The sequence below is a fragment of the Austrofundulus limnaeus genome, unplaced genomic scaffold (genome assembly GCF_001266775.1).
Source record: "Austrofundulus limnaeus strain Quisiro unplaced genomic scaffold, Austrofundulus_limnaeus-1.0 Scaffold225, whole genome shotgun sequence".
Lineage (NCBI taxonomy): Eukaryota > Metazoa > Chordata > Actinopteri > Cyprinodontiformes > Rivulidae > Austrofundulus > Austrofundulus limnaeus.
The window spans coordinates 21698-29326 of record NW_013952627.1 but is presented as its reverse complement, the minus strand read 5'-3'; the positions used below and the strand labels follow the sequence as shown (position 1 = coordinate 29326).

At 38.7% G+C, this 7629-nt stretch overlaps 1 protein-coding gene across 2 annotated transcripts in view; it reads right to left on the bottom strand.

The window, feature by feature from the left end:
* Window positions 1–7349, bottom strand: part of camkk1a (calcium/calmodulin-dependent protein kinase kinase 1, alpha a) — a 74721-nt gene extending 67372 nt beyond the window's left edge. The window contains exon 1 of one of the 2 annotated variants that reach the window (XM_014019610.1): window positions 6995–7349. The gene's annotated coding sequence lies outside the window, so the exon portion shown is untranslated. The remainder of the gene's footprint in view (window positions 1–6994) is intronic. The other variant, XM_014019611.1, reaches the window with a different exon arrangement.
* Between the last annotated feature and the right edge of the window lie 280 nt (window positions 7350–7629).

Here is a 7629-nt window from a genome sequence, read left to right as displayed (position 1 = left end):
GGGTGGGCAGGGGGGGTAAGATACACTTTAAACAGTGATTCCCAACCAGGGGTAAGAGTACAGTATATTACAGGGGGTATGTAAAAAAAATTTCCCAGGTGTGTAAAAAACAATAAAAATCAGACAGAGATATGTAGGGCCCTWTGATTTCCACAATGCAGAAATTGCAGACGGAATCATGGAATTAATACAAAATGGAATCAAGTACAAAACATGGAATCTCACAGAATTTRCTCATTTGGGTGAGTTTCTGATGTATTTTGGGCAATACAATGTATTTTGGATGCTGCTCTTTTCTGCACCTGCCATTACCTGTTTTATTTATTCAATTACTTATTGACTTTCAAGGCAACACTTTTATCTTTGTTTAATTTGAGTTCAAAAAAATAAAATGCCTGACAGTTAAACATTCTAGGGGTTTAAATAAATACTTTCCATTTAATAATCAGTTGTAGTACATTATGGTTTTGGAGAATCATCATTATGTTTGACTGAAGGGGTACTAGTGGTATGACAAAATGGCTCAGRGGTACACAAGTCTAAAAAGGTTGGGAACCACTGCATTAGAGGAATGTAACAATACATCAGTCCACATCAATATATTGATTAAATGATTGATGATTCAATTACATAAAAGGCAAAAATCATTGATCCATATCATCATATGCCCGAGTGGGGTCTCATTACTTAGTTTGAGATGGTCTTTCCACACTCCAGGAGAACCTACGAGCAACAAATCCTGTTAAGTCCTCCCACTACAGTCAGCGTGTTTGTTAGAATACACGCTTATTTTCAGTTGATGATGAAGGAGCTGTAAAAAAAAGTTCAGGTAGGGGTGCATGATAGTTATTGGCCCGATATCGGGGAATTATGATGTCATACTTATTGGTCCGATAACAAAACAAACAGAACCGCTAATACATGTATATGTTTGCCAGTGCAGCGATGAGAATGTTTATTTTTGTCCTTTTTGATCAAGCCACTTCCCGTCCGACATGACCCGAGCAACATTTAAGTGGCCTCGGAAAAAACAACTTTCGCACTAAAGAAATAATTAGAATACTCCGTGCTGGAAAACAACCAGTCATTTTAAGAATTAATAATGTTATTTTACCAATTAACCCTGTATGTTACACACAAACGTTAAAATTATAAACATCGGGACACCTACTCCCAATTTGAGAACATGTAATGTCAGTTAYCTCCTGAATGCAGCACAAAGTCCGTACTGCTAAAATGCTAACAACAAAGAGCTAGTGTTCAAGAACTCATTGAGACTTAAATTATTCCTGAGGCTTTTGACAAATCCCAAAAAAAAAAAAATAATAAATCGCCAGAGAGGACGCAGATCTCAAGCACTTTAACGATGGCAATGACGACAACCAGCTGTTCACCCACGCTAAAGATCGAGGATTTTAGCACCTGTTAGCCACGGTTTACCATGCTGAACAGCCGCTACCTCTGTGTGTCTTCCTGTAAGTATGATGCGGTCGTAATGCATTCACACTCTCAGAAGCACTGTTTCAGGTAGAAAAATGTTTTAAATCATTCATCAATAATAATAAAAACAAATGTACTTTGAATCTAACTTGTGTTAGTGCATTATCTGTTTTGAACTTGTGGAATGACTCTCTTTTGTTTAAATCTGATATCAGTGTTAAAGGTCTTTTTTGTAATTAATGTGCCTTATTTTTAAAAAATGGCCATTTGAGAAATCGTTTTGTTTGATATACTTTAAGAAATGTTTGTTTGCTAATCGTTTATTTAAAATAGTATAATTTACAGTGTCATTTGATTTGGGTGTTTATGTTATGATCTTACCCATTTTTGACTAGTCTTATCTCCTGATATGTTATCGGTTATTGTCGGTTATCGGTATCGGTTCTTAAAATAAGTTATCGTGCATCCCTAAGTTTGGGTATTTCTGTTAAACAAGGAGAAGCGCTATCTTGTAAATTTGTCAGGAAGAGACCGCCACTGTTTCCAACAGACGGTGCAAGAATGTGTCTCTACACTGTCTGGCTGAGGTGCACTCTCTCCTGGTTGGCATGGTCATGTAGAGCTTGTGGTTGTCCAGACTTATCTCCTGCTGGCACAAATGTCCAACCCCCTTCCATTAGTTCTTTTACTATCTTCATTAAGTTTAATTTTACTTTCTTTATCACTTTGGCTGGAGCATTTTCCCCACAGCCTCGGCCAGCAGGTTCTCTCAACAAAAGCTGCTCAGAGATCACCTCTGCAGCCACTTTAACAAAAGCCCACAACATTTTGACCAATCACAACGCTCGACACGTAGTGCTGTGAGAAATAACCTGGCAGAAAACAAGACGAGGTCTCGGCAGGTGATAAGAGTGGCGAACTTCGCTATTTTTGTCATGTACACAAGTAAGCGAGACACAAGACTGGACGTTCCCATGGACTATAAATTAGGATTTAATCCAAAAGTTAATGCTAGAATTTCAAGCAAGGATATCAAATAATGAGGAGTACTCAGAATATATTTTGTAAATGACTCTCAGGTACAAACACACCAGTTATCTGTAAAACTGATTCACTTATAGCTGTTTTGTGTTTTCTAAGATCAATTAATAATAATAATAATTATAATAATAATAATAATAATAATAATATTTATTTGTAACACACTTGACATTTTAAAAAATCTCAAAGCGCTACAATCAAATAATTTGACTACAAATTTGACTAAAAGTAATTTGGTTGAAAATGACCATCTTATCATTTTCTGCAAGTTTCATTTAAGTTTGTCTGTTTCTAAGAAATTTTACTAAAACACATGCATGTGAAAATGTGGTGCAAACCACAATTAATGAGCATTAATGTGATTTGACAGGTGATGGACACACAGAATGTGCACCAACAGGAAAATGAAACTAAACGTAAAACAGATTATCCTTTTCATTCTCTTTTTTCCTGTATCATCTCAGTCCCGACAAAGAGCCTSTCTGTTGATCTCCTGTCTTGTGTCGCACCAGCCTGTAACACGAGAATGATTCCATAACAGCAGATTTCTGTAAACACACCATGACAGCTTCCAGGAACTGGAGGCTGATTTCACAGAGGAGGCGGTAGTGGATGCAGCAATAACAGGGACACCACAGCTTTTTTTTTATGTCAGACTTGTACCATTAAAGCCTGTGAGACTTCAAAACAAAGCACTCTTTGCTGTGGATACAAGCTTAGGCTCTACGCCACTCCAGACCTGGAAACAAGCTTCAGTTGTACACCACAGGTTGTCTTCCCAGCTGAAAGAAAGGACTCAAAGTCTTCATGTTGCTTTCACACAAAGTGCAACTAAAAGTAAACCTTTAAGGTTGATGGGTCAAAAAAGAAAAGTACTAAGACAGTTAAAGCATGAAATCAAAGCAAATCCTCCCAACTCCAGAACAATACTAATCACAGACAGCTGATTTAATCCARTTCAACTAAAAACACCTGTAAATTTAGCTTAGATTGTAGCCTCYGTCGCATAAAGGTGCTGAAGTATTCCCCAGGCTATGATGATGTCCTCTGTACAACATCAAGCAATTACACATCAAACACAGTCYTTTAGATCAAAGCGTGACTATTTATGTTAATTGTGTGCCTCACTACAGAGRTGCAGTGATTGCAGTTAATTTATGGGATGACAAAAAAAATGAAAATAAAACTGTCCGCAATAACCAAAGCTGCAGGACAAACAGCCACATTGTTCACCAACCAGAACATGGCGCYACACACTTCCTGATGTCTCAGACTCAGGCAGTAAAAAAGTTTTTATCATATGGGTGAACTGTGTTCTAACATGAAGAGAAAACGGATAGCCATCTCATAATAAGTTAAAAAAAAACACAGCTGGCACTATGTAAAGGCTTTGAACATCAGGTTCTACTTCTCAGGAAGTAGATAATCTCTGAATTATGCAAAACGCTGTTGAGCAATCAACTTCGCTTTACTGTTGACATTTTTCTTAACTGTTTTCATTCCAGTTCTCATACATGACCATTTCTGGAATAATGTGGTTTTTTTCCCCCTAAAACATTCATAGTTGAACTTTGAATCGTTTAATTTTAAGCAAGGTGCCTAACTCAAGGGATGACAAATGTTGTCTAATAATAAATAAACAAAAAAAATAAAGAGTATTTTTAGAAACCTTGGGGGCAGCATTACAATAAATGTACACAATAGTACAGTCCTGCAGGAATAAAGGTAACAAGGTGATATTTAATGAACTACTGGCTAGGGGTGTAAGTAAATACTGCGGTATTTCATTTCCTGATACTGAATCAACTGACTGAAGCACTGTRTCGATTTTTAATTAAGGTTTAAAATGTAAACCTCCATTATTTTAAATTACATTGAAGTGTCCCATCTGGGACAGTCTTACTCCTGACTGCAGCCTGCAAACAGTGTTGTCACATTATGGCAGGCAGGCATTTATATATTCACCCAAGCWGATGGGGGTCCTCGATGGGGGGCCAAATGCAACGATATAAAACACAGTGTATTGAAATGACTGGAGTACCCCTTAAGATAGAGGTTCATTTCATCTGTTTACTGAACTTTAGCTCAAGTTATAGGCTATTGTTAGTGTGGTGGGTGGCAATATTTTTAAAAGAAATTAATACTAGAAATCCTATTTCATCCCAGTTTTCAATAATTAGGCCTAATGTAGTGACAAGGAGTATGAAATGTATAAAATAAATATAAAACATACTTTTTAAATTTGAATTTTTGGAGAAAAATGTTGATGTATTGCCTTGCTTACAATATCAAGGTATTGTATTGTGATCTGTGTCATGATATGTATCAAATCACCAAATCCTTCCCAATACACAGGCCTACCACTGGCCAAAGACTTAGTGTGAATAAGCAATGTCTCCTCCGAAGCCGGAGACGTTAATGTGCCGAATTCAACACATGTCCTTGGAAAGAAAGGAGATTTGGTGGATTATCTATGATGCCAAGTATTTCTGGGGTGTTTAAAAAATTGAAAAAAATTGTAAACTGTGACCACAAAACCAGAACTAAACCATGGTTATGATTTAACAAACAACTTAAAAGAAGAGAGAAATTTTTAAAAAGCAGCCAATAAACCAAAACAAAAAAATAAAAAAAGTCATTTTGAAGCTAAATATAAACAAAAAGGAGTAAATTGTTCAAGTTTTTCTCAACATTTTAGTAACAAACTGAAGTAATAAAATTAAAAAAAAACAGCACTTGCACATTGTGATTTGTGTCTGCCTCAGGTTTGTGTAAGTGATGTCCCGGTAAAACTGAAAAACCTGAAAAATGTCCACAATTCATTTCTTTTTCTCCAAAGAAAGGCTTCAGCTCTGTGATGGTGACCACAGGCCGAGTTCAGAGAGGTTCAGAGCCCTCAGCACTTTTAGCAGGAAGAAAGAAAGAAAAGAAAATCAATACTCCATAAAGAGCTTTTCGCAGTAGAGCTTCTGCGTGCATCTATTTTTATTTTTTTTATATATTTTTTGTTCCCCTTCCACATTAAGTAGAGAAAAACACAGTTTTGCAGCCATTTCTGCAACACTGCACACGGCCAGCAGGACCATGAACACATGGATCCTCCTACAAACTCTTTCTGGTTGGGTTTTTCAGTCCCATTTCTGGTGTTTACTGCTCAAACAACTGCAGAACATGAAATGTGTCCAAAAAATAAAAAAGGAAGTTGAGCCGATAATACATCAGCTCTGTTGCGACACCCACTAACCACTTCAGCTGAACCTGTTCTACATGTGGCCTGAGGGGATGGAAGTTGTGACACTGCCAACCAGCTTTTCTCTGCCTTTAAGCCAGAACCCTGACACGTTCTGCTGGTCGGAGCTGAAGAACAAATCTATACTATACGCTGCTCATTAGTACAAAAGCACAGTGACAGAGGACACAAGCTTTGGTTTGTAAGCACTGAGGAATCCTTGTTCAGCTCTTACTCTTGTGGTTTCCTTAATTTATTCTTTTTTTTACCTCTATATCAGCATCAAAACCTGCAGAATACTGTGCTGTGGCTTTTGTAAAAGTATGCACAGCATTTGTAAAAAAAAAAAAAAGAGTTTAAAAATCTTTTTTTAAGAACAAGTGAAAAAAACATCCTCTTTTCAGCTCTTCAGTGTAGGTATATGTCACTACAGAAACGTCATTCAAAGTTTTAACGGGTCCCAGAAAGTTGATTTTTACATGAAAGAAAATGTATTTGGATGTCTTTATGGTTTATACACAACCGCAGTTTAACATTTATGGTTTTATGAAATTTTGCAACATTTTTTTGTTTTACGGGTGCCACAGCCACGTTTGAGCCGATTAAACTTTTCAAAGGTTTTTGCAAACAAACGCAAATCCCACAGTCTCTACACTTTTTATTCATTAATTCATCGTTGGAARTTTGGTCTTCTTTCACACGGAGGGTCTCTCACTGCTGCAGGACTTGTGTTTTTATTTTTCCCAAATCCCCTCAGAGTACAAACAGCACACATCCAAACTCTTAACCACTTCCCACTCATCACCCTGACAAGAAAAACTGGAAGCACACTGGTTGGAGTCCTAACTGGGCACAACCTGCTCCATCGCCACAAAATGGTGATGGGACTCTATGACAATGATCTGTGTGATGTCTGTTGAATTAGAGACCTCTTTGCATGACTTAGACCACTGCCTAGCTCTGAGCAGTCAAAGGAAAAGAGTTCTTGGAGACCCCATTATGGATCCTGAGAAGCTCAGAACACAGTGTTTCTAACGTCGTGTCTGAGGGACGCAAAGGTTTGAATAAAGAGTATTTTTTTTTTTTTTTTTTACTGAATCGATTTAAGCTACAACATGAAACCAGGTGCATGACAGAGCTCATGCTGCGTTTGATGCAGCCTCCGGTTCACCGGTGCAACAAACTGCAGAGCATCCATCACTCTGCACAAACTGCTCAGCAGGAGCCCTGAGCCCAGACGTGTCCTACAACCTCCAGCAATAAGAATAAAAAGTTTCCACTCACCCAGTGTCCCGTTGGGATGCCTGTGTGCAGGTTCAGGTGTGCAGCAGGAGGAGCAGCGGSTGACTGGAGATGATTTGTCCCATTATGACATTCCACCGCCGCCTCTCTTCTTCCGGTGGGGAGCGCCGACAGAGCAGACCGCCTCTTCCCCTTCACGGGTTTTCCTGCTGGGGGGGCTTCCCGTGAAGCCTCCCTGAGCTGCGGCACCACCGACACGGACACTCCTGCTGCTCTCTCCGGCACCTTCTTCCAGTCTGACAGCTGCACGGCGGCGGCGCACTGAGCCCAACTTTTATTACTCCAGCAGACAAATGAGCAGACGGGTCCTAAAACCCGCCTCTTTCTCCTCAGCAAAGCTACCGTGAACACCGAGGTTTAAACCCAACGAAAATAACTCTGAGCTGTTTGTTCATGATTAAAACAGCCCTGGCTTTTATGAAAGGCTTTAAAATGGCACGCTCCACCAGATGTGGCATCTTTATATTGATTAAAGACCGGACTGTGTGTTCACAGCGAACAGCGCCCCTACTGGTCATATTTATATAACATTTCCTAAAAGATCAAATCCCATGTTAGAGTAAAAGACCTGCAGAAGGAGATRAAACCATCCTGTGGTCCTTTAAACCAGCTTTTTG